The 27,690-nt window shown below is 38.8% G+C and overlaps 1 protein-coding gene and 1 non-coding gene across 3 annotated transcripts in view; one reads left to right on the top strand and one right to left on the bottom strand.

Moving 5' to 3' along the window:
• Nucleotides 1-27,690, bottom strand: part of LHFPL6 (LHFPL tetraspan subfamily member 6) — a 234,729-nt gene that overhangs the window by 62,249 nt on the left and 144,790 nt on the right. The window lies entirely within an intron of this gene.
• LOC133258705 (small nucleolar RNA SNORA48) lies at nt 17,982-18,115 on the top strand. The gene has a single exon (XR_009740156.1). It is a non-coding gene; the product is annotated as a small nucleolar RNA SNORA48 (small nucleolar RNA).

Below are 27,690 nucleotides of genomic sequence, written 5' to 3'. Positions count from 1 at the left end.
GGGAGCTCCAGGGTGAAGGAAGGCATGTGGTAAAGTGTTAAAGGATATGCAAGATTAGTCCAAGCTGCTTGGGGGCAGCTCCAGCCCTTTTTTCCCTAATCTAAATCTGAGTTAATGGCAAGACTCATCCTATTAAAGCAAAGGATGGAATCTGTCCAAACTATTTTTGCAATGGGTAACATTAAAGAGGCCTCATGGGTGTGACTGACGTTAATTTATTATTCTGTATTGTAAGTGAGCTCCCCAGAGTTCAGGATGAATGGGAAATGACGATAGAGCGTTCAGCTCAATTTCCCTTTGTGGTCCAGCTTGGTCTTGTGTCTGAAGAGGCAACATATACTTTTTTTCAATCGGGGCTTGAGATGGTGTAAAATATTATCCAGTTCAGTGCCTTTTCTTTTCAGTAAACAATATACCATTTGAGGAAGAATCCCATCAGTATATTATCAGGGTGTGACTTTTAATATCTCCAAGGTTAGTTTTTGCTCAGTTAAGATTATCTAGAAATTCTTTTCTTTCTTTTTCAAAAAAATTTTTTTCGGTGTGGACCATTTTTAAAGTCTTTATTGCATTGGTTAAAATGTTGTTTCTGTTTTATGCTTTGGTTTTTTGGCCGTGCAGTATGTGTGATCTTGCCTCCCCGATCAGAGAACAAAGCTGCACACCTGCATTGGAAGGTGAAGTCTTAACAGTCCCTAGAAGTTATTTTCTTACAAATAAATATTCCTGAAATTTCCAAATTCACTTTGTAAAATATCTTTATTCTCTTGAAATTTAGCAAATGATAATGTCTTTTAAGTGATCTATGATCTGTTGATTAACTTAAACTCTGTAAACATTTTAAACTACATTTACAAACTTACTACCTTTGATTTCCTTCATTGCCTCAATTATTAGAATTCAAATTCTACGATACACATCAGCAGTTCTTACAAACATAACAAATTAAACCTTAAATATGGTGGATCTTAAGTTATCTCAAGTGGTTCAATATTATTTATGAACTTATTAATATTTCAACTTAAAACCACCAGTCTGAATAGTCAATTGCCCATTTTAATTTAATCACAGGGCTCAGTGATGATAAACACTTACGATGCCATATACATTCAGATTTCTTAATACAAAAACATTTACTGTTCTGGAGTAAAACATAACATTTTAAAAAACATTGCACATGTAATTTTAAGTCTTCTAATGAAAACAACCAAATCACCTCAAACAATTTTGTGGTCATGCTGACATGTGATGGTTGAGATTATATTTCTCCACTGGGAGTGACTGAATATCAACCTCAGATTTTAGCCTAGACATAAACTCCGGGACTGCAACAGATCAGGGTAGTTTTTCTCATTATCATCATCAACATGTGGAGGAAATTCTGTTTTGACAGTCAATAGGCAACATGGATCTCAAAACCATGCTCTCCAAATAGATAGTCTTATAGCCCAGATCTCTAGACTAAAATCATCTATTTATTTACTTTTCTTCTCATAACAGAATTCTGCTGTCTACATTAAGCTTAGAGTTTATATCCTTTGCTGTTTCAAATGTATTTATTTGGGTTCCACAGACATTTTGTTTCTTTCACTGGATTCCACATATCCCTTTCCTTTAAAAATCCTGTATGGATAGAAGACACCTTCCAACCTGGGGACTCATCTTTCAGTGTCATATCTTTTTGCCTGTTTATATTCAATGGACATGAACTTGGGGAAACTTTGGGAAATGGTGAGGGACAGGGAGGCCAGGCGTGCTGCCGTCCACGGGGTCACAAAGAGGCAGACATGACTTATCGACTGAACACCAACAGCCAATCAAGGAATTAATGACTTTCCTAGTCTCTCCAATACGGTTATAGATCTTCTGCCTACAATTTCTAGGATAGAATCTACTTCTTCCAGACCAAGCCCCTGAGTACTCCATATTCTGGAGTTCATCACGAAGTTTACCTTGAATCAGGCTAAGGCATTTCTACACAGCATGCAAACTTTCCGTTTTCCAGATCTTCACCTACAAAACATCTTCACTACCTTTTGATCCTTCTCAGGGAAGTGCCAAGTGGGGCATAGGTGAAACAACTCAGAAACTGAAAGCTGGAAGAATTAAGCCTGTCACCAAAACGTCGTATCTGCTAAGGAAAACGACCCAGAAGAGCTTTAGAAAATATCAGCTTGTCACTGGAGGAAAAAAAAAAAAAGAGTTGAGCTGCAAATACAAATAAATATGAGGTGCAAAGGTGATGCTTTTCTACATAGTGAATACTTGTCTGAAAAGGGGTTTCACCTTCATATTCGCTGACCCATCTATATACAGAAATACGCAGAACATACACCTTTGCATGCGATTAATATTAATAACAACTGATTTTTGACCCATCCATTTTTTTTTAATTTCAAGAACCACTTCACAAAAGTTGTAGTTTAATTAGTCATCAATGACTATGTAACAACCCAATTATTAGAGTCAGATAAACAGTACTGGATGCTCTTGGAAAGAAACAGAGGCATTTCCTTTCTGAGAACTCATGGAAGGTGGCAGATTCCCGTCTGGGACACAGTGTCTGGTACTGTCCTTTCCTTCTGCATAATAACCAAGTGTGGAAGTGGATGGCAGAGACTACTTATTTATCTTTGTACTTGCCACAGGATAAATCAGGATGTTTGTATTTAGCTATCTCAAAACCCTCTTGAAATACAACTGGAAATTAAGAAAGCAAACACAATCTACATGCAATCTTAAGTATGTCAAAAAACTATTGAATAAGCTATTCAATTATGCTGAGAAATAGCTGAGTTTTAGGTAAACTTATTTACAAGTCAGTTACAGAAATTGAAATTGCTTTTTATTTATAACCACATCTTGATGGCCTAATCAGTAGACTAAAATAAACTACCCGATTCAGGCAGAAATCTCACCCCAGACTAGCAGACCCTAAGGCAAGGGAATTATGCTGTAGTAATGCAGATATCTTTTCATACTCAAATTAAAAACAATGTTACAGAGTTCCTGGTATAACCATTTTAATTAAGTATTTATTCGGTCCCTTTTACAGATCTTTCAGAATTAGTGCTTGCCTATAGCCAATTATAAACACCCAGCGAATTTTCAGTTCTCATTATAGGAAACTGAAATGCTCCAATAATGCTCCAAAACACATTGAAAAAAAAATTGTCCTTTGCCTTTAAACTGAGGTGCAGATTGAACTTTTATAAAAAGTTGAAAGGTAATACTCATTGAAAAATAAAAATCAAGTTCAAATACAACCAGACCATGACAGACAAGCTGATGCCTTGTCGCAAAGACACTCTGCCTGTCAACTGCAAAACCGGCAAGTCAGTTCGTTTGGCGCTTCCAGGGACATGACCAGAAACAAAATTTAGAGACTATTTTTAATAGTAATGGAAAGGAGGAGAAGTTTGTGTCATGATTTTTTTGAATTGGCTAAACTGGTTGACTTTAAGAAGATAAGGACTTCTCATTTGTCTTATTCCACCTCAAATAGCCTTATTGTTTTATAAAAAGCCCATCACAACAATGAAAGTTAGGGTGTTCCATAGTTGGAAAGTGACCTAATGCACCCTAAAATATGAGGAATTTGTAGTCTGAAGCAGGTGACTTTCACAACATCACTTAGATCTATAAGCCAAAATGGTTTTTGATTTATAATTCAAAGTAGGTTTTCTCTGCAAGACGTATCTTCTGAGTTTATTTCACCTGATATCTAAATACTTTCTATTCCAAATTGAGAACCACTGAGATATTATACATGACTGGCATCAATGGGCATTTTTTGTTATCATACTCTTCTAAGCCCTGATGCACTTTGGAGACTCATATATGTTTTTGGACCAAGTGGTCCTTACTAAGTACCTTCCACCATACACAATCTAACATTGAAATGGAGCAGGATCTTATGGTCCTTGTACTCCATGTCCCCAAGCCTGCCTTCTGTCTATGGAAACAATTTAGCCAAAGAATAAATTTAACCAGAGAAGTGAGAAAATACAGAAACAAAGGAAAACAGTCAAAGGAGACCAAATAGTAATAATGTACTCACTGAGCAAAGTCAAGGACCTTTAGTTCCTTCTCAAGAGCTACAGATAATATTCTGAGCCTCATCCTGTGAGCTGCCTTATACTGAAACCCTCACCACGTGGAAGAAATTAACTACATGATGACCAGACTGTAGCCCTGCTGCTGCTGCTGCTAAGTCGCTTCAGTCGTGTCCGACTCTGTGTGACCCCATAGACGGCAGCCTACCAGGCTCCCCGTCCCTGGGATTCTCCAGGCAAGAACACTGGAGTGGGTTGCTGTTTCCTTCTCCAATGCATGAAAGTGAAAAGTGAAAGTGAAGTCGCTCAGTCGTGTCTGACCCTCAGCGACTCCATGGACTGCAGCCTTCCAGGCTCCTCCGTCCATGGGATTTTCCAGGCAATCGTACTGGAGTGGGGTGCCATTGCCTTCTCTGGACTATAGACCTGAGCTACCACAATTCTGAGAACTGGCCTCAAGGAAATGGGAACAAACCAACCCTGGAACTGAAGATTAACTGTATTTAGAACAATCAAGATGACACTGGTCAGACCACTGAAGATGAATTTCAAGATGACTGCCAGAGCTGACTGTGCTGCTCCCTCTGTCTATAAAAGTTCTTGTTCCCTGATTGTCAGGATGTGGGGAGAGTCGGGCTTTGGACAGATGTCCACCCAGCTCCCCCATCCCCTGGTTGCCAGCATCCAAAGTAAAGCATTTTTTCCTTTCCACCAACCTGGCCTCTTTATTGGGCAGCCAGATCCCACTTTTGTTTACAACATGACAGGTTCAACGTACACAATAGCTCCACACATTTCCTAAAGGAACCATTAAGTCATTTGGATAAAACATCAGAAGGATCTTTGGCTAATGGTCTTTAAAACTGGTACTTGGTTAGAAAAGAAATAATGTGAACAACAACAAAAAAAAGTCGAAAAACAATCCAAAATAATTTGTTCTATAACAATAGGCTTCTTTTTGGCATTAGTCATCTTCTAGAAAAAGAATAACTCAACATTCCTCAATGCTATTTAATAGTATGGCAGAATCCCTAAGCCAGGTTCTAGACAATTTATCATTTTTGTTCCCAACAAAAGAATCCTGTCCTGAAGCTTACTCAGTACCAAGTGTCAAAAAAATGTCTAGAATGGGAACTTCTACTTAAGATTAAAATTCTTAAAAGATTTTTACAGACTGGAAATCATTGCTCAGATACCCAAGAATTTCATCTATGGGTTTATGTGCTAAAATTGTCTACCTACCTGAATAACACATCACATTTTGGTTAACAAGGATATCATCTGAATAAAACATTTTCTGTGATTTTGAAAAAGAAAGAAGTCAAGAAACAAAAAGTCTTTCACAACAGTTCAAAAATCCCGAGACCAAATTTATTCATTCACGTGGCTTTCAAGCAGGCAATTGCTTTGTCCCCAGCAGTATTATGCAAGCTTACTTAAGAATGCAGAAGAGCTCCAAGAGCTGAAAATTCTATTCCCATCGCCATGGTGAAAACCACAGACTATGAAGATAACTGCCCCCAGCACAGTAGGGTGGTCTCCAGTATTCCCTGGGAACCCCACCACAGCACTTAAAAACAAACATTACAACTTAGAAATGAACCCTCTGTTAAGGAGCTAGAAAATATCACTTCAAATATCATTTCAGAGACACTGAACTTTCCCACCTCTCATCAGCAACAAGAACACAAAACTAACAAAAAAATCATCCTGAAAGATAAGAATTCTCCTATATCTGGGGAAAAAAAAAAGGATGAATAACATTCACAAACAGACACTTCCCACATCTCAAGGAGGTGTGGCTCCATGTAGCATAACCTAAACTCAAGTATTTTGTACAAAACCACTCAGAGGACACCCCGCTGGGATGATCAATCAGCGCATAGTGGCTTTGGGATGTTTTCCGAGAGCAAAGTCTCAGGAGAATGTTAACATTTTCTTCACTTCCTTCTTTTCTGAAGGTTATTGAATCAGGAAATCATTGTTGCCCCATGAATCTATTTTTAGATGACATTATGATTCTATTAGTATGTAAATATAACAAAAATAAAAACATAAACTTATCACATACAATGCTACATTAATACTTAACACAGAAAAGTATCACAAAATGTGCATGCATGCATGCTCAGTCTCTCAGTTGTGTCCAACTCTATGTGACCCCATGGACTGTGGCACACCAGGCTCCTCTGTGCACGAGATTTCTCAAGCAAGAACAGTGGAATGGGTGGCCATTTCCTCCTCTAGAGGATCTTCCTGACCCAGGAATCGAACCTGCATCTCCTGCGGCTCCTGATTTGGCAGTTAGATTCTTTACTGCTGAGCCAACTGAGAAGCCCATCACAAAATACAAAAGGCAAGAACAAACACCAGGTAAGATTTAACCTGATGAGTGTGCCTGCCTGTTTGTAAGTTCATTCCAGTCTGGAACACAGGAAGATGATGCTACCTGCAAATCTGCTGCACCATTCAATCCATTCCTCTCCTTGGTTTTTAACTGGGTTAAGACTGAAAACCCTAGTTCACACAAACCAGTTGCTGTGAATAGTAATAATAGCATGACACTCTTTTGACTCAGCAAAGGAAAGTCTTCCTTTATCTTAATCCACAATGCTGATTAACTTCATGTTTCATAATCATGCTTCAATGTATATGAAGAACTGAGCTGCGATCACTCATTCTCTTCTTTGGGCACCAAGTTTAACTCAGTTACTGATTCTGGGTTTTGAAAAGCAAACGGATCTTGAACCCAATAAATTTGCCTTAATGCCTTGCATTTCTCTTCTGGGAAGAAATAGTTAAAAGTTTTAGAGAGTGAAAAGTCAAAGTGTTCGTTGTTAAGTGTAGCCAACCATGTTCTTTTGTCCATGGAATTCTCCAGGCAAGAATACTGGAGTGGGTTGCCATTCCCTTTTCCAGGAGATCTTCTGGACCCAGGGATCAAAGCCAGGTCTCTTGCTTTGCAGGCAGATTCTTTACCATCTGACTAACCAGGGAAGCCCTGAGAGAAGTGAGACGCACCTACTAAACTTTGAAGGAAAAAAAAAAAAAATGGCAGGAATCGACAATAACTTTCCCACAGCATAGCACAGCTACTCGGCTTCCAATCAGCATGCAGTATTTCACTTATTCCACATTAAATCAAAGAATTACAAATAAGTTGTATATTATAGGGAAACCTTTCCAGGTGAATGTCTTAGAGATATTTGAATAAAAGGCTAAATTTATTTTTCATAATGTTTTCTTGCCTATAATAAACATTTTTGCATGGGCTGTACATGTTTCAGTTCAGTCAGTTCAGTCGCTCAGTCAAGTCCGACTCTTTGCGACCCCATGAATCACAGCACGCCAGGCCTCCCTGTCCATCACCAACTCCCGGAGTTCACTCAAACTCATGTCCATCAAGTTGGTGATGCCATCCAGCCATCTCATCCTCTGTCGTCCCCTTCTCCTCCTGCCTTCTATCTTCCCCAGCATCAGGGTCTTTCACAATGAGTTGGCTCTTCACATCAGGTGGCCAAAGTTTTGGAGCTTCAGCTGCAGTCCTTCCAATCAGTATTCAGGGCTGATTTTCTTTAGAATTGACTGATTGATCTCCTTGCTGTCCAAGGAGAGTCCTCTCCAGTACCACAATTCAAAAGCATCAATTCTTCGGTGCTCAGCCTTTTTTATGGTCTACTAACCTTAGGATGTTTTATAATTGACAAAATGGATGTAAGAGGTGGGGGTTCTGTTAGTGAAATGACTGGTGCTTCAAGGTATTCAGATTGGCTAGAAGAGAGAGACAGTCTTCATTCTTAGGTATGCATGGTAGAAGAATCTAGAAGAATCTACTTAGCTATGGTGGGTATACTCTCTGAACTGGCTCCTGTGACTTGATTCCAGAAGAGTGCTACACCCAGGCAGGATTCACAGCACTTCGGGTGCCCAAATCCATCTCTCAGGTTAGCTGAAGTCTTGGCTAGACTTAACACCTAGAATAATGTTGTGTTTATTTCAAGGGGATACATTCCTTCACATCAGCCGTGATAGAAACACCTAAAAGGATGGAGAGCTGGGATTCAGATGAACTACAGAAAAGGCACTGTCATGTAAGGGCCTGATGGCTAGTAAATATATGTGCTAGTAAAAAAAAACTGTGCTAATTATGCTGCTATGTCTGTAGGGGGGCCATCAGGTGGAGAGCTAAAACCTTTGCTGCTGCTGCTAAGTCGCTTCAGTAGTGTCCGACTCTGTGCGACCCCATAGATGGTAGCCCACCAGGCTCCGCCATCCCTGGGATTCTCCAGGCAAGAGTACTGGAGTGGGTTGCCATCGCCTTCTCCGCTAAAACCCTTACCTACCTCTAAATCCTAGCAAACATAGCCAGTTGTTTGCAAAATTCAGTTTCTCCTTCTGGGGCACACACTTCAATAAGGTTTGCCAGCCCACCTTCAGTTGGATGTGGACGTCAGCTGACTAGGCATCAGCTGAAGTCTAGTCAGAGGAATATGAGAGTAATAATGTGGGCCATTAAAGGCATATCATGGCCTTTAAAAAACCAGTGCAGCACCTCTGGGCTCTTTTCCTCCTTCTGTCAGGTGGATACAGGGGTAGCTGAGGCTCAGGGAATGGTACCCGCATTAAAGGGGCCTGGGTCCTTGAGTCATCCTAGGGAAGCTGTCAAGTAACATTTACTTGGACCATAATGGGAGTGAGGAATAAATTTTAATTGCGTTTCAACCATTATGCATTCTTGGGACTATTAATACAGTTTAGCCTACGTAACTGAATCAGGAGACACTGTCAATATTTCTATAAAAGAACCTAATACTTATTCAGAAAAGCCATGACAAACCCAGACAGTGCAAACCCTAACCCTAACCCTAATTCAATTTTTAAAATTTTATTTATTTTATTGACGTATAGTTGATTTACCATGCTCTCTTGATTTACCTACCCTACATCTGGCTCTAGGAAGCATTAGGGTTAGGGTTAGACCTATATAGTCAAAGCTATGGTTTTTCCAGTAGTCATGTACGGATGTGAGAGTTGGACCATAAAGAAGGCTGAGCACCAAAGAATTGATGCTTTTGAACTGAGGAGTTGGAGAAGACTCTTGAGAGTCCCTTGGACAGCAAAAGGATCAAACTAGTCAAACCTAAAGGAAATCAACCCTGAATATTTATTGGAAGGCCGAGGCTGAAGCTCCAACACTTTGGCCACTTGATAAGAAGAGCTGACTCACTGGAAAAGACCCTGATGCTGGGAAAGATTCAGGGCAAGAGGAGAAGGGGATGACAGAGGACAAAATAGTTGGATCATCACTGACACCATGGACAGGAGTTTGAGCAAACTCAGGGAGATAGCGAAGGACAGGGATGCCTGGCCTGCTGCGGTTTATGGGATCGAAAAGAAATGGACACAACTTAGCGACTAAACAACAAAAGCCTATGTAACTGAATCAGGAGACTGTCAATATTTCTCAAAAGAACCTAATAATTGTACATGACCAGACTAACTGAGAACAGTTTGCATACATTTAGCTACAAGTGATCAACACGCTGTATTTGCAGAATAGCTGAGAAAGAAAGTTGTGTTTGGGAATTAGCAGACAGAATCTTGGTCTACTCCTAGATCTTTTGAATTTTGTTCTTTCCTTTTTCTCATTTAGGAATCGTGACAGGAATCATAATACCCTGACAGAAATAGCAGCTAAGAATGACTGAACTGTGTGTCTGGAACTGTTCTCAGAATTTTATGCACTAAATTCTTTTAATGTTTATAACAACCCTAGGAAACAGATGCTACAATATCCCCCACCATTTTATAAATAAGGAGAGGAGCACAGAGAGACCGTGTTGACCCAAATGTATACCATTGATAAGGGACAGAGAGGGGTCTTAAACCCATGCAGTTGGCCACTGGTGTGTATTTGTTTAATCTTATTCCCACACTGCCTGTCTCCAGAATATCATAGGGAATTCAAAGATGAATGACATTTGGGTTTATAAAATTAAGTATTATACAAGGAAATGGCAACCCACTCCACTATTCTTGCCTGGAAAATCCCATGGACAGAAGAGCCTGGTGGGCTACAGTTCATAGGGATCACAAAGAGTCAGACACGACTGAGTGACTGAGCATCCAAGGTAGTCCACGTAGCACTAAGAGGAATACAAAATATTGTAGAGTTTCAAAGAAGGGAGAGAGAATATCTAATCAAAGAGATTTGGAATATTTTAGGGAGGAAAAATGTTTTTTTCTATTCATTTTAATTCCACAAAATTTTCCACAGTGTTTAATGCCAACTCTTCAAAGAGTTGCTAGCCAAGTAATAAGTACAAAATATAGCCACACTAATGTGTACTCAGGAAAATATTCTACCATTTAAAGTAGGAAAATGAGACTTGAATAGTCACAAAATTAGTTTTTATTTAAACTTCATCAGTTCAGTTCAGTCGCTCAGTCATGTCTGACTCTTTGTGACCCCATGGACTGCAGCATGCCGGGCTTCCCTGTCCGTCACCAACTCTCAGAACTTGCTCAAACTCATGTCCATCGAATTGGTGAGGCCATCCAACCATCTTCATATTCTGAGCTAATTTATGTTTCTTTTTAAGTATTGGCTTGGCCAAAAAGTTTGTTTGGATTTTTCCATAAGCTGCTATATTAAAACCCCAAGAAACTTTTTAGCCAACCCATATGTCCGAACTGAGTCTTTCTGTTGCTACTTTCTTTACTAGGTGAAAAAGTATTTGCATTTTCACAAGTATATTGAATCTAACATGCCTATCAAAAAGTATACACACAAGGGCATGGATCAAAGAATTTTCAGAAAGTCAATATAACCTCATAAACCTTTACTTGGGCTTCCCAGGTGGCTCAGTGGTAAAGAGTCTGCCTGCCAATGTAGGAGAGGTGGTTTCAATCCCGGAGTTGGGAAGATCCCTTGGAGTAGGAAATGGCAACCCATTGCATTATGCTTGCCTGGGGTATCCCATGGACAGATATCCTTGGAGTATCCCTGGCATAGGTTATACTCCATGGGATTGCAAAAGAGTTGGCCTTGACTTAGTGACAAAACAACAATCTTTACTCAGATTAAAAAATAAAATATGACTGGCACCTCATAAGCATTCTTCTGCTCCTTTTTAATCACCACCCTATCCCAAGGGTAACCATTATCCTAACTTTAAACAGAATAGATTGGTTTGCCTGACTTTGTACTGATATGAATGGAATCATACATTTGGACTCTTTTGTTATGGTTTCTTTCCTTCAACGTTGTTTGTAAGACGTTTGTGTCATCCATACGGTTGACCATCACAGTAATTTGTTTATTGTAATTGCTGCATAGCATGCCATTGTGAATATACTACAAGTTATCCACTTTACTGTTGATAAGTCTTTTGATAGTTTCCATTTTTTTCTTTGGTACAAAAGATGCTTCTATGAACATTCTAATACTTGTATTTTCATGCACATAACTATATATTGCTAAATATTGCTGTCTGAAATATACCTAGGACTGGAATGATAGATCATAGGGTATATAGGCACCTAAAAAGGTACTTCCTACCTAGAAATTAAGCTCAGTAAACAATGTTTTGTGTGCATATTAGCCCAAGTCACATCAGAAAGCCTTAACGAAATAAGCATCAGTTGTGAGAATGGAAGTGTCAACATTCATACAACATATTCATCGTCATTACTCTTTCTAGAGTCAAATTTAGGCCACTAAATTCAGTGGGAACTTATCAAGGGACTGGTTCTTGTCATTTTTCAAGAAATTGCTTTCACCCTTTCATACTAAACTTTAGGGCATGTGCTTCAGTACATCTAAAAATGTCCTAGGGATTCCTGGTGGTCCGTTGGTTAAAGCTCTTGCTTCCAATGCAGGGGACTATGTTCGATCCCTGGTGGGGAAACTAAAATCCCATATGCCACACAAGGGGGCAAAAAAAAAAATGTCTTCAAGGTCAGTTTTGACTGGAGTGCAGGGAGCCCAAGGTCCCCTGCTCTTGCTGTTACGGACTCTCTCTCGGGACACTGGTGTCACTGGTTCTTCTAGTGCAATGAAGTAAACTTCACATTGAAGGCTTCAAGCCCCTTTTGCTGTGGGCTCATTTCTTGTCATTTGTGCTATAGCGTGCTATGAAATTTCTGTTTATGAAATCATAACAAAGGGCATAATAATGCCAATTATTTGTCTCATCTCTGCCCAAACACCTAAAGGGCATAATCTCTTGGCAGTTGAGGGTTTTTTCCATGCTTATTGGCATTTAGATTCTTGGCAATGTTAGACTGTTTGGGGTACAGTAAACTGAAAGAAAACAGCATGTTAACTTTTTTCAAAATATAACCAAGTTGCTAGAATCAAGACAAATGAATGTTTTTGTCTCTACACTGGGCATGGTATTTTTCTTAAAAAACACTTATAATTCAAGGGACCATTCAGATGTTAAAGTCTGGGTGTCTCCCTCTGCTAACCCTTGGGTAGCACATGATCAGGTCATTTTGCAAAAAAGCAAATACCTCAGCCCTGCTACAGGCCAACTTGGCCTGTGCTTTTTGTAATAGCAACCCAAGGAGGAAACATCTGGAAAAATACCATGACTGAGCTGGTGGGATCAAAGACCAATGTGAAACGGTCTATTGTTAATTTCCAGGAACTGACACAGAGTGTAGAATGAAATAATTCAGTTGGGCAGGAATCTTGTCAGATTTCTGAAAGGCTTGCATATCACTGTATTGTCTCGCTAGACAGTAGAAGGAAAAATAGCTCAGCAAAGTTGGGGGAAAAGAAATCCTGGTGCGTGTGTGTAAGTGTGTATATGTGTGCATGCAGTGTGTGCACACACGTGCCAGACAACTCAAATCTGTAATTAATATGTTCCTGGTGGATTCCTCTGATGGCAGGGACAACTTGCCATAAAAGTCTCGAAAGAATACAAAGACCAGCTGAAAGAACACTTAAGTCCTGAACTGTGTTTGCAAAGAAGCATCTTGGTTCCCCACCAGACTGAATTCCAGAGGCCATGGCTCTCGGTTTATCCTTGCTCTCCATAGCGAATGGTCAGGGTCTGGTACATAGTTTGCAATATCCAAAAATCTATTGGGTGAAGACTAAATGAATTTATAAGTGAATGGGACAATAAATAAAACAAGCAGCCAAGCGCTACAGTCTAAGGGCTGAATTTGACTCTTGTCAACTGTATACCATTGGCAGTCAATTTATCTCCCTGACCTTTACTAAAAACACTAAAGAAATAGGGGAGAAAAGAAAACAGTATTACCTAGCTTGAGTGGATATTTGATTTTGAAGTGAAAGCCACTCAGTCGTGTCCGACTCTTCACAACCCCATGGACTGTATAGTACATGGAATTCTACAGGCCAGAATACTGGAGTGGGTAGCCTTTCCCTTCTCCAGGGGATCTTCCCAACCCAGGGATTGAACCCAGGTCTCCCACATTGCAGGCGGATTCTTTACCAGCTGAGCCACAAGGGAAGCCCTATTTGATGTTAGGTAGTTAACAGAATAAGGACTAGAAACACCTTTCAAATATCACTTCTCTATTCCACTGCCCATGGGAAGTGTTTAACGGGAAAGGAATGGATGTAGGTTGAAGAAATGTTCAGTGGATGAAATTATGCATACACGGTGGCTCAGGCAGTAAAGAATCTGCCTACAATGCAGGAGACCCAGGTTTGATCCCTGGGTCAGGAAGATCCCCTGGAGAAGGGAATGGCTACCCACTCCAGTATTCTCGCTTGGAGAATTCCATGGACAGAGGAGCCTAGGGTCCATGGGGTTGCAACGAGTTGGACACAACTGAGCGATGAATGCTTTCACTTTCATTTACATATGTGTGCCAACCTCTGAGAGTACAGCATTGAGTAAACATAAACCACAGTGCAGACGGTAAATAAAAATTAGTATTAGCTAAAGTCTTTGCTAGGATTATGACTATTGAAAAGATCTGGGGGGGAAATCTGAACAACCAGAACCAGGCTCTATGACTCAGACAAAGATTCTATGTTTGAATATCAACCCCGAGGGGCTGGTATCTTTATCTGTTTTTTCTATTCATCTACCCAAAGGTTTAGGACAATGCCTGACACATTATAGACGGTCGGCACTTATTTGTTGAATGGACAAATAAACCTTAAAACGCTAAAATGAAAAAAATAGGGGGAGAAGGCCTTAAAGAATATTGTGTTAATCACGTTAGTTGGCCGGTTCACTTACTCTCCATCTTCTCAACTGAAGGCAGAGGTCATCAACACGGTCCAGATGGGATGCTACATAATGGTACCTGTGCCTGTACAGTTTAAAGGACAAAAAGATGGAGAATAAAAGGTTTTCTCTCTTCTCCCATCTACAGCCTTTTCTCCTTTTCCCTACAACCTCAACACTTGGGTAATAAAGTCAGAAGTCTGAAGAACAGCAGAACCAGATTCACCTACTTAATGTGTGATGCATTATTTAGTTATAAGAAGGAAGAGGAAGTGCCAGCTTTCTCTCTTTTACAGTGTGTGCGAACATAAATCAAATACAGGAAAGTTGTAAAGCCATCGTGCAATTTTTAAACTTTTATAACTCTGGTGTCAGGGGTGTTAGAAATCATTTGTAAATGGCATGCAAATCAAATTTACTTCCTCAAGTTGTTAAAACCTCAGTTCTGCTAGTCCCAGTACCAGTTTTTTTTTTAATCTCATTGCCTATAATAGGTATATAAACATTTGTCACAGGCAGGCATTGAAACGATGAATATGTTTTGCACAAGCACATGAGGTTATTTTCATAAAGGTGAAAACATTTTTGTTTTAAAGTGTCATTTACAGATTTCTTCTCACCTTGCCTAGAACTCAGGTTATTAACAAATTTAGAAAAGCCCAAGGGTATATGGAAACTCCTCTCAACTTAAGGAAGAAACAAAGCTGGAACAGACAATGTTGTTTTTCATTATGCTTCTTATCAGTTTCTTTTCTTTGCAATGAAATCACTCTGGCTTATTCATACCCTTTGGAGAATGAGACTGTGTTTTACCATAAAGACTGACTACTCAGTCATTCTCCCCAAAGGCAGTGTCTGTTGCAAGAGAATCTGCGGGAATCCCTTGACTTTGACTTGTGTGTGGATTGACAAGGCTAAATTGGGTCCGAGTTGCTCGCTGCATAATATTAGATGAGACAAGGGCTGCAAGGGGGAATCCACAAGAGGCTTCCCTTCCTACAAGCATAAACTGAAGCCAAAGTGAGAGATCTTGCTTTGCTTTTATAAAACACATCTTTCTGTACCCTTCTATCTTTTAATCCCTAGCATCTCTTAACGTTCCTCTCCCTCGAAAGGGCAAACAGAAGGAAGAAAGGAGTCGTATCAATGACCAAGTTTCTTTCAGCAAAAATTCTTCCTTGTTAGCCATTCTGCAAAAGTTCATTAGCTGAATAAACCATTCTCTGCAGACCTCATCTCTATTCCTCTCTCCTTTCCCCTCCCCCTTCCTTTCTTTTTAACCTTTCAGTGCAGAATTAAGTCTTTGTGATATTCAGCACATCAATGAACTCTCGCCCAGCCTGGGGGGAGCTCGGGGACCAGGGCAGGGGCGAATCTGTGGGCTGCATTCCAATTCAGTGAGGTGGTGACAAGGAACGCAGCCCAGTCGTCAAATAGATCCTGTGTCTGCATATGATTCATAACCCGAACATGTTTAGAAAGGGACAGAAAGGAGGAAGAAGGCATGGGATTTGGAGTTATAGAGTCAGTATTGTGCGAAGATTTAGAGCATTATGGGGGTGAGAAAAAGAGGATTTATTCTTGAGTCCTGGCAGCACTCAATCCACTGGCAGATCTGCTTCAAAAGAAGGCCAGTGACTTTATACAGCAGCTTTCCAAATAAGCTCAAGTTAAAACAAAACAAAACAAAGCCCACGACTAGTCTTCCCACCCCAGCAGCCCACTTCTACCCTCTCATGGCAAAATAAATGAATGAGTAAATGAATGAATGAATGAAATGAACAAGTCCTTTTCAACTATAGCTGGTTTTGTCTATGATTTTGTTTCCTTTTGGATAATGTAGGGGCAAAAGATGAATTAGCTGCTTATGCTTTTTATGAGATTTGGGGAAAACTGCTGCAAGGATATTTAAACAGTGAACTTAGAGAACGAATTAATTTAAGGGTTCTCATTTATCCACATGGAGTGTAATAGATTCAAAGCTAAATAATCGATTGGCTAGACATACTCTGATTCCTAAAAGTTTTAAGGAAAAGATTAAAGATTTTTTTAAAGGATGCAACAAAACTAATACTGGAGTTAAAAGGCACTGGCTATGTGCCTATTTTTTTATTACCCCCTGATTTTTAATAAATTTATTAAATAAATTTTAATAAAATGCATTTACATTTTATCCAGCAATCTCCTTATAATATACATGGCTGAATATTAAAAATGGTAGGAGCTAATATCACTTTGAATAAGCTGATGCTTATCCTACATTTTAAATGATAGATGTCTCAAGACCCTCATTAAGACAGAATGCCTCAAAGCTCCAGATAGCAGCTATGCATTTTCTTCAGTTATCCAAATAAAATATCTGATTTAGTCACAGAAATCTCACAATACTTGTCTCATCTTTGGGAACTTAAACAGCTTTGCCTTTCTTATTTATACTCTCAGTTATCTCTGGCATTAACATAAACTATCCACTGTGATCAACTAGCCCTGAAGACTGTATGGCATATGAACAGTCATATTCATCATAAGATGCCTGGGAAGGTAAAGGTGGAAAGGGGATTCCAATAATTAATGATATGTAAGATGCTGCCGATGACCAAACCAAGAATTCCAGATCTGCTATTTCTGAAATGTTTCAGCAATGCTACTCTGCCCCCTCTTCCCCCCCCACCCTAGAAATAAGAGATGGATTAAGTCCAGTTTGTCAACAGGTATAGATTTTAAGTCTTGAGTGTGCTAATCTATCTACTTAGTTTATTGAAATAGTCCCATGGGGGACTTGCCTGGTGGCCTAGTGGTCAAGACTTCACCTTCCAAGGCATGCAGTGCAGGTTTCATCCCGGGTCAGGGAGCTAAGATCCCATGTGCCTTGTGGCAAAAAAGACCAAAACGTTAAAACAGAAGGAATATTTTAACAAATTCAATAAAGACTTTAAAAATGGTCCATTAAAACAAAAAAAGCCAGTCCCATAAAACCCAGGACAATTTGTATTCTCCTATGTATACGGACTTCAATCTTGCTTACAAAAGAGAACAAACATTTTTAAATGTGGAATAAATTATACAGAATAAGGGCTTGTTTCTCTACTCTGGGACATCTTGCTTCTTGCAAAGCACAAGCATAATTTCACTGCCTCTCTTCAGTGAGTTGAGACTGATGTCATTGGTTGGGACCACAGTGATCTGAGGTCAAAGTCTTTTATATCACTGAACAAAGAAAGAGAGGAGCATTTTCAGGCAGCTTTGGATGAAATGGTTTCAAAACCAATTTGGTATTCCCACCCTCTTCTCTAAAAACAGAAGTGAAGAAAAGTATTATAATTCTTATTTAACAAAATGCACTAAAAAATTCTCAGTAAAAAACTTCATAGCCAATAAATTCTGCATTCACTGTGTGTGAAGTAAGAGTTGAGTTTGTATTCTCAAATTAATTAAAATCTTTTAACTTCCACTAAAGCTACTGTATTCTTAATCACTTGGGCAAACTGGTTTAAGTTGATAATTCTTCCTAAATCCTAATTTTTATTGAAATTTTTAATCATTATGAGTTCTGCACATAGCAGCCTCAAATTAAAAAAAAATACATTCCCCTGCCAACAAGGAATTTAGAAATGATTTTTCTTTGTTTCTTGGGGATCTTTTCCCAATTTGAGGCTTGCCAAGACAGATTAGGATTAACTAAAAGGTTTTCTAAAGATATATTTAATGTCCCTGACCTGGGTAGAGTGGCACCTGGTTGGTGGCACCTGTCTCATAACAGTAAGGGACAAAACAACCCCTTGTTTATCCAGTTTGGCTTTTGCTCTGTGCCCATGCCTGGTTCATTCCCTGGACACATGGAAAGAAAAAAAAGGAAAAGGAAAAAAAAGATATATTTAAAACCCAAGTACATTTTCTAACTGTTAATAGCTGTTAATATTTCTTTCACAGAAGCAAAAATGGAGCAATGATTCGCAGCAAAGTGACCAAAGGCACAAAGAGGTTTTATAGACAAAACACACAGCTTAATAGCTTATGTGTTTCTAGAAAATCTGGATCAGCAGCTGCATTTGCACCTGCTCAGCTGCCCTGACCTTTCTTTATATTATCAGGCAAGCCTCCTTCAAACTGGACTCTCTAGAATCTGTACCCACTGTTTCCATGCAGCTCCCTTCCTAACTCATGTAAACCACACCGTTGGAAATAAGGCTTATTTCCCAAAGATTGCAGTTCCTGAAGACTATGGTCTGGGTCACTATGCAGTCAACATAGAGAGTATGCCTGAGTTCATCAAAGTATAATCTGTACCTCAACTTGAACCCCATTAGGTGGATTTGATGAATGGACCATTCACCCTTTGTGTGTTATTTCTATAGGTAGTAATTAATGTTGTTAGCATTATTAGGGGAAAAGTAAGCTGAGCGCCAAAGAATTGATGCTTTTGGACTGTGGTGTTGGAGAAGACTCTTGAGAGTCCCTTGGACTGCAAGGAGATCCAACCAGTCCATTCTGAAGGAGATCAGCCCTGGGATTTCTTTAGAAGGAATGATGCTAAAGCTGAAACTCCAGTACTTTGGCCACCTCATGCAAAGACTTGACTCATTGGTAAAGACTGATGCTGGGAGGGATTGGGGGCAGGAGGAGAAGGGGATGACAGAGGATGAGATGGCTGGATGGCATCACTGACTCGATGGATGTGAGTCTGAGTGAACTCCGGGAGTTGGTGATGGACAGGGAGGCCTGGCGTGCTGCGATTCATGGGGTCGCAAAGAGTTGGACATGACTAAGCGACTGAACTGAACTGAACTAAAGACATTGTTCTTTAAAAGAACTGCTCTAAAGGAAGCACAGAGGAAAATGTTCCCATTCAGAAACTGGGATCCATCCCCTCAGTTTTCTTAACACATCAAAATTACAGGATTTTTTTTTTTACTTAGGTGGTGGCTCAGATGGTAAAGAATCTGCTGGAATGCAGGAGACCTGGGTTCAATCCCTGGATCGGGAAGATCCCTTGGAGGAGGAAATGGCAACCCCCTCCAGTATTCTTGCCTGGAGAAGATAAAAACTCCATGGACTGAGGAGCCTGGTGGGCTACAGTGCATGGGGTCACAGAATCGGACATGACCAGGCGACTAACACTTTCACTTTCACAGGAGACGCCAGCTTTGTGATATCTGGGGAGGGAATAAAATGCCTTAGGACTCTTAGCAAAAGTCAGGGGAAGGGGACTTAGTCTAAAGTTAGAAAACTTTCAAAAGGTTATTTGAAAGTCTTGAAAGAATTGCATCTTTACTTTCATTGTAAGAGATACTTAGGGGATGTACTTAGTACAGAGAACTATACTCAATATCATGTAATAATCTATAATGGAAAAGAATCTGAAAAAGGTATATATATATATATATATATACACATACATGTATATATTTAACCACTTTGCTGTAACCTGCAATTAACACAGCATTGTAATTCAACTATACTTCAATAAAAAGAGGGACATAAATATGGTGAGAGGTGGAAAAGGAGGCTTTTCCTGGCATGTGGCTGCAAATAACAGCTAGAGGTAAGATAAAAACTCCTATGAATTCTACAGTCTGTTTTTGCTCTAAAGTCTTGACTTTGTCCTGGAAAGAACTTTCCTCTTTCCTACAGTGCTGTTCTTAGAAACAGCAATACCTTGTCTTTAAATTCTCAAAACTAAGAAACAGTTTGGATGTAGAATTGAAAAGCAGTTGTGCTCGATCATTTCTGTTTTGCCAGGAGGACATTCTTATTGCTGGTGGTAGCAATATCTAATATCTGTCTATCAGATCATGAAGAAATTCTAAATTACAAGTGTAGATGCCCATAGCATAGAAAGTACAGAAAGTCAAGTGATATTTTCCTATTATGTCCCCAACCACCAGGTTGTCAATCATGGTGAAAAGGTGAAACACTGAAAGTAAAACTTCAAAATGCACCAAAGTGATGCTTGGATATCACATTTGCTATTGGTTTAAAATTCAATTAAAAAGATGCTTTTAAAGGATTTTGCAAAATACAGCTAAAAATTTAAAATTACTCTTTATAGATTCTGCTGAATGTTGAATTCATAAACCTTTAAGCCTTAGGTTCATAACCTACTAATCACACACATACTGTGATGAAATAGATTTCAGCTTTAAGACTGATCCTACATATTGAAAGAATTTAAAAACCATTCTCAATGTCATTTAGATGATTTCACTGGGTGAATGACAGTCCACTGTTCCAAGCTTTGTTTTACAAGGTATGAAATCAGATATTTCACACCAATAATTATCATCATTTCCAAATGAACATCTACTTGGCAGCATCCCATGTTCATGGACAGACAAGTTCCAGGTTCAAAGTTCGTTCCCACTGTGAAACAATGGGGATATTAATGGGGCCATTTTGGAAACTCACAGCTATCATCTGTTTCTGCTTATGCAAAGCAGTGCAATACGCGGACCTTGGAGCTGGGAGGATGAAGAAGAGTTGTAAAGTGACTTCAGAATGCTAGAAATTGAAGGCAAGCTACATGAACAAGGCTATTTATGTAACATATTTGGATTCTGTTCCCCTCCCTGGCAAAATACACACATACAAAAACCAAACTATGATTACTCATGAATGACAACCAAGCAGACTGGCTATCTTAAAACTTGACCGGCACGTAATGGAAAGAAAGAAGTAAACACAGACAGTTGGTTTGGATGTTTTGCGGTTTATTTACTTTTGCTGAAATCTTCAGGAGATAATTTTGTCTCATGTTCCATTTGGCAGATTATGTCAGAGTCAGAGTCAATAACTTCTGAGCAAGTACTAAGAAAAGGCAAGTTATAAAAGAGGTTACACTGTTATCACGATCTACATAAAAACATCAGCAGACTATGTGGTATGTGTTAATACTCAATTCAGTTCAGTTCAGTCGCTCAGTCATGTCCGACTCTTTGCCACCTCATGAATCGCAGCACACCAGGCCTTCCTGTCCATCACCAACTCCCAGAGTTCACTCAGACTCATGTCCATCGAGTCAGTGATGCCATCCAGCCATCTCATCCTCTGTCGTCCCCTTCTCCTCCTGTCCCCAATCCCTCCCAGCATCAGTCTTTTCCAATGAGTCAACTCTTCGCATGAGGTGGCCAAAGTACTGGAGTTTCAGCTTTAGCATCATTCCTTCCAAAGAAATCCCAGGGCTGATCTCCTTCAGAATGGACTGGTTGGATCTCCTTGCAGTCCAAGGGACTCTCAAGAGTCTTCTCCAACACCACAGTTCAAAAGCATCAATTCTTCGGCGCTCAGCTTTCTTCACAGTCCAACTCTCACATCCATACATGACCACAGGAAAAACTATTTTTAATTTTTAAAAAATGATGCTGGTGTATTTCATTTCAAGAAAATACAGTGGGTGACAGCCTCAAGTTCCCTATAAAAACAAACTATTTAAGCCCAAAGCTCTCATTCCAGTTTCTTTCCCTCCAAAGTTTATTTTAGGTTGGGAGTCTCATTTGTGTGGCTTTTACTGGAGCCAAGAACTAGTCAAAGGATGCTTCATGTGTATAATTCTCCACAGGTCTCTTACAGTACCAAGATTATCTCAGACATTACACACGAATGTACCTGGCTGGAATATTAACAATGCTTCGATATGCCAAATGACTTTAAGTCTTGCTTCAGGAATATGTGAAGCATAGTGCAATGAAATATTCAAAGTTATACGGACTGTACAACATTAAGGACTTCTACATTATTGTGCAATCATTGCCAGAATTCATCTCTAGGACTTTTTCTTCATCCCAAACTGAAATCCCCATTAAAAAACAACTCCCTATTCTCCTAGTCTCCTCACCCCTGGTAACCAGTATTCTGCTATCTGGCCCTGTGAATTTGACTAATCTAGATATCTCATATAAGTGAAATTAGGTTGGCTTAATTTTAAAAGGCTCAAGTAGAATAATATTTACTTATCTCAAGAAATGAACAAGCATGGGATTTCCCTGGTGGTCCAGTGATTGGTTTTCACTGCTGAGGGAGTGGGTTTGATCCCTGGTTGGGGAACTAGATCCCACAAGCTGAGTGGTATGGCCAAAAAAGAAGAAAGAAAGAAACACATCAAGCTAATTAAGTTGCTTGTTATTTAGGTATGTGTCACCCTCTTTTGTTTTTTGGTTTTGGCTTGAGTATCTTTAATTCTGAATAGAAAAAATCCTCAATTTTTGCTCTAAAATTATTACAAATCCATTTAGCTTACTTTGTATGCTTTTCCTTTTTCAAGAAACTCATTTGTCATTCAGCTCCTATCATAAACCAGATACTATGTTAGGCAGACCTGGATGATAAAATGGCGATCAAGACAGACAACAGTCCCCATCCTCACATACCTTATGGTGTAGTGGGAAAAACAGTTAACAAAGAATTCGAAAGGCTCTAGCAAAGGTTCTGACAGGAAAAATGCAGGGTGCTTCCAGATACACAAAGCAGAAGCATCAAACTCAGCTTGGGGAAAAGAAAGTTTCTGGGGAAAAGAAATGTCTAAGCTGAGACACAAAAGATAAGTAAGAATTAGGAGGTGGGAAAGAGTGATTCCAGAAACAGGAAAGAGTATCTGTGAAAAAGGACCGGAAAGAATTTCAATGGAGAAAGAGTCAAGCAAGAGAAAGGGACCAGAGAAAGATGAGATAAAGTGGGAACACAGCACAGTGGACCTTCTGTACGTCACGCTGATTCGTTTGCACTGTTTCCAAAGCAACGGAGAGTTGTAGGAGTCTGTGCAGTATTGTGACATGATAATATTTCAGAACGCTCACTCTGACGAGAACCAAATTAGAAGTGGGAGAAACTGGACCAGGTAAAACAAACCAGGAAATTATGGTAGAAATCCAAAGATGACAGCGGCATGAGCTATAGTAAAGGCAACGGAGGGATTAAGTGAAATCTTCTTTATGTTGACTCTCTTGTATGTTCTCATAAGCCAGTATAAATACAAATATATATAAAGTTCCTTTGGGTTTTTCCGTAAGATGTTGAGGAACTTTGTGGTCAACCCAATACATATTATACACACTCACACAAACACTCACACATACACATGTATTTTAAAGAACATATACAAAATAGCTAGATAAAATCATGGTTGTTCCTAAAGGGGCTCTAGCATTAAAGTGAAAATATATATGAAAATTATGTGAAATTAGATAATAAAATGAAAGGGTTTTTAAAAACTGTTGGATCTTAGATTTGGAAATTCAGTAAAAATTAGAAACAGATTTCAGTCTTAGAGACTCAATCCCACAATTCGGAGAAATAAAGTTTTAAATAAATGAAAGTTGTGAAAATGAGAAACTCCAAGTAGTTAAAGAGAGACTGCCAACTAAAGCTGTCAACAACTGCCCCATGAGCTCAGCCTCCTCACTCTGATGATAATAATGTGGGCTGTGTAGGAAACATTCATATTGTGGGAATGAAAAGTGCAAGGCACATGAGTCAGGGAAAGTGCAAAGTGGAGCTCCAGAAAAATTAATTTATGTGCCAGGCAGTGAGATGAAATCCAATTTAAAATTATGGGAGGAGGGGTTCCCTGGTGCTCCAGTGGTTAAGAATCCACCTTGCAATGCAAGGGATACCGGTTCAATCCCTGATCTGGGAAGATCGCACATGCTAACAGAGCAACTAAGTCCATGCACCACAAATACAGAGCCAGTGCTCTAGAGACCTCCAGCCGCAACTACTGAGCTCACATGCTGCACTGACTGAACTCTGCGCACCTAGAATCCATGCTCCACAACAGGAAAAGCCGCTGCAATGAGAAGCCCGTGCATGTCAACAAAAAATCAGCCCTGCTTGTTGCAAATAGAGAAAGCCCATGTGCAATAATGACGACACACCACAGCCAATAAGTAAATAAAGCTTTTTAAAAATAAATTAAAAATGTATAGGGATTTTTTTTACAAAATTAAAAGAATATTATTATAATTTTTCAAAATGATGAAAACATCCTGTATGAAATGTAAATTCCAGAAATCTGGAATCTTTGTGGCTATCATCTCTCATTTTTGTCTACAACAAATTAGTATGAAGTTTAGAGAGAGGGCACCAAACATGTTTAGAATATTTCCCAGAACTCTCAATAGTAACAGGGCAGTCCATCTTAGCATTTTTTCACTACTAATTCTACGGTTTTAATTTGTACCCTTAAATTGTTTTAGATAGATATAGTAAGTACAAACGATGTACAATAAATTCCAAATATTTAAAATATGCATGCTAAGTGGAGTCCAGCTTTTATTAATAGTAAGACTCCTTCCTGGGAAGTATTGTCTCCAATTTTCTGAAAGAGATTTGTAGAAGTAATATTATTTCTAAATAGTTGGTAGAATACACCAGAGATGTCAACTAGGCCGGGAGTTTTCTTACAGAGAAGGTATTTGTCTACAAATTCATTTAAAAAATAGATACAGGGCTAGCATCTTTACTATTTCTCCTTTGGTTTGTGTTTTTTGAAGGAATTTTCCATTTCATCTTAGTTGTCAAATTTATTGGCATGCAATAATTCATAATATTCCCTTATTATTCTTTCAATACCCATAGAATCTTTAGAGATATCACCTCTCTCATTCCTAATATTTGTAATTAGTGCCCTCTCTCCTTTTTTCCCTCTGATCAGTCTGACTAGAGCTTTATTAATTTTATTGATCTCCTCAAAGAAATAGCTTCAGATTTCTGCAATTTTGTCATTGTTTTGTCTGTTTTATATTTCATTGATTTCCACTCTGTATTTATTATCTCCTCTCTTTACTTTTGATTTCATTTACTTTTTTTTTTTTTACTTTTAAAATGGAAGTACGGGTCATTGATTTGAGACATTTCTACTCTAACAAAATAATACTCTATTAGAGAAAGTTTCCCTCTAAATATGTGCTAGCAGCATTCCACAAATTATTATATATTTGTCTTTATTTTCATTCAGTTTGAAATACTTCCTAATTTCTCTCTTTATTTCTCCTCAAATCATGGGTTATTTAGAAACATCTTTTTTACTTTCTAAATTATTGCTAACTTTCAGATATGTTTATATTATGTATTTCTAAGTTAATTCCATTCTGGTCAAACAACATATATCGTATGACTTGAACTTTTAAAAATTTATTGACACATTTTATAATTTGGAAGATGATCTATCTTGATAGCATTCCTTTTACACTTGAAAAACTTGTGTATTCTGCTGCTGTCGGGCTGAGTGTTCTGAAAATGTCAATTAGGTCAAGTTGGTTGACAGTGTTGTTGATGGATTCCTCAGTTCAGCCAACTTTGTCAAGTTTTGATGTATCTTCAAAGGAGAATATCCATAATTATCTGAAAATACAATTTCCTTTTACAACACATATCTGTGTGAGCATAGATTTTCTTCATAAACTTATTCAAATCAAAATATTGCAACAGATTGACTGCACAGATATGAAATTTACTTGTCTTCTTTTAAACCACATGTTTAAGAAATTTACAGAAATGTAAACCAATGTCATGCTTAACTATTTTTTTATTTGGGAAAGTATAATTATTTATGTTAACATGTATTGGGCTTAAAATTTGGAAAAAAATAAATGTTATAAAGCCCAGTGATGACGCTATGCTTTATGCAATCATACCTGTCGCAGGTGGCACATCAAATGATATTGAACACGCCACCCCCTCATTCACTCTCTCTTTAGCATCCCATTGCACACCTAACAAGAGCCTTGAAACAGAGCTGCAATCCAAACAGAGGTGGAGGGGGTGAGAAAAGCGACCCAAGCTTTGGGTACACTCGGTCCCTTGACGGCTCTGTGGTTCAGCCACTGGGATCCAACAGAACTGGGAGGAAACCCACAGTCCTGAATCCCTCCATGTGTCTAAATCTCAGTTTCTTCATCCAAAAGTGAGGAGCTTTCCAGAGTCATCATAATGTGTTGTGTGTATGTTATTCACTCAGCCATGCCCGACTCTTTGTAACCCCATGGACTATAGCCTGCCAGGCTCCTCTTTCCATGAAATTCTCCAGGCAAGGATACTGGAGTGGGTTGCCATTTGTTTCTCCAGGGGATCTTCTCGACCCAGGGATCCAGCCTGGGTCTCCTGCATGGCAGGCAAATTCTTTACCATCTGAGCCACCAGAGACATTCCTATTATAATATAAAAAGTCTGACAAATTCTGGTAGATGGTAAGTGCTCATAAAATGCTAGCTGTTGTGTTTTTATTATATTTAACTATCATGCTTTCCTTAGACATCATCGTAATGGGTAACAGTGACCTTCTTTTCTAGTCCAGCCTCTTTAAACAGATGTATATTAAATCAGTTAAAACACAGAGCCTGCAAGACTGAAGTCGCAGGATGGCTTAAAAGGGACAGAGACCATTTAATCTGTAGCCGAGATGGTCAAGAAGTATTTAAGAAAGAGCAATCTGGACCGATTATGCAATGATGTATCATATCTCATAAAGAAGAGGTGGATGTAATGGGTAGGGAGGGGGACAGGCCTGAAGGCAAATTTTGCCAACTTCATAGTTTCTCTCAAGTTGACTGAAAACAGAGCTTTGCTGAGTACATTATATACTCTTGGTTTCAAAAAGAGAGGGCAAATACCCGGACCCTCTCTTTCATTTTATTTACAATCTTCAGTTACACTTCTTGGTGCTTGATAGCTGCTTAATTAAATTTACTGGTTATCAGGCTCTCAATCAGGAGGTTAAAAGAGCCTAAAAAAATGACCTGAGACCACCACAGCCATAAGGATATAAAATATGTATAAAATAGCAATTTGGAGACCCAGGATACTTTGTTTTATGCATTATTTTTCCCAGTTGAAGTTTTTAACATAGTAGAAAAAATTATCCTCTTCTTACCAGATTGCTTAAATTTTCTCATTTATCAAATTCAGGATTCCTGAAAAAAAATAAAGACTTTTTCCAGTAAAGTCTTCCATGGTTATGGGAGAAAACTGAGTCTTTGAAAAAAATAATAGCAATACAGAAAAGTTCAAGTATTTCAAAAAGCTTACGGTTAAATTATTTAAAATTTTATATCACAAATTCTCTATTTCTTATCAGAAAACACATGTCTGGATATTAAGAAATGATAAGTTCTATCTACAGTATATGAAGCTCCTGGGATAATTTTATGAGAAAAAAAACCCATAAAGTCTCCAGGTGGAGAGAAACTTTCTGGAAAGGTTCACATTTATGGTTTTAAAATACTACTTAAAAAAAATCTTTTGGTATATTTTAATGCATTGGGAATAAAAGCAAACTTTGGGAGATACCTGTAAAGGTCCAATTAATGTACATAGGCATTCCTTTTAAGTATGACAGCTGTTTAAGTTTGATGGGATTTTTTTTTTTTTTAATTTTCAATTGGAGGATAATTGCCTTACAATGTTGGGCTGGTGTCTGCCACACA

This window comes from Bos javanicus, chromosome 12 (assembly GCF_032452875.1).
Source record: "Bos javanicus breed banteng chromosome 12, ARS-OSU_banteng_1.0, whole genome shotgun sequence".
In the NCBI taxonomy this organism is placed as follows: domain Eukaryota; kingdom Metazoa; phylum Chordata; class Mammalia; order Artiodactyla; family Bovidae; genus Bos; species Bos javanicus.
The sequence above is the reverse complement of the archived record's forward strand: the minus strand, read 5'-3'. Positions and strand labels throughout refer to the sequence as shown.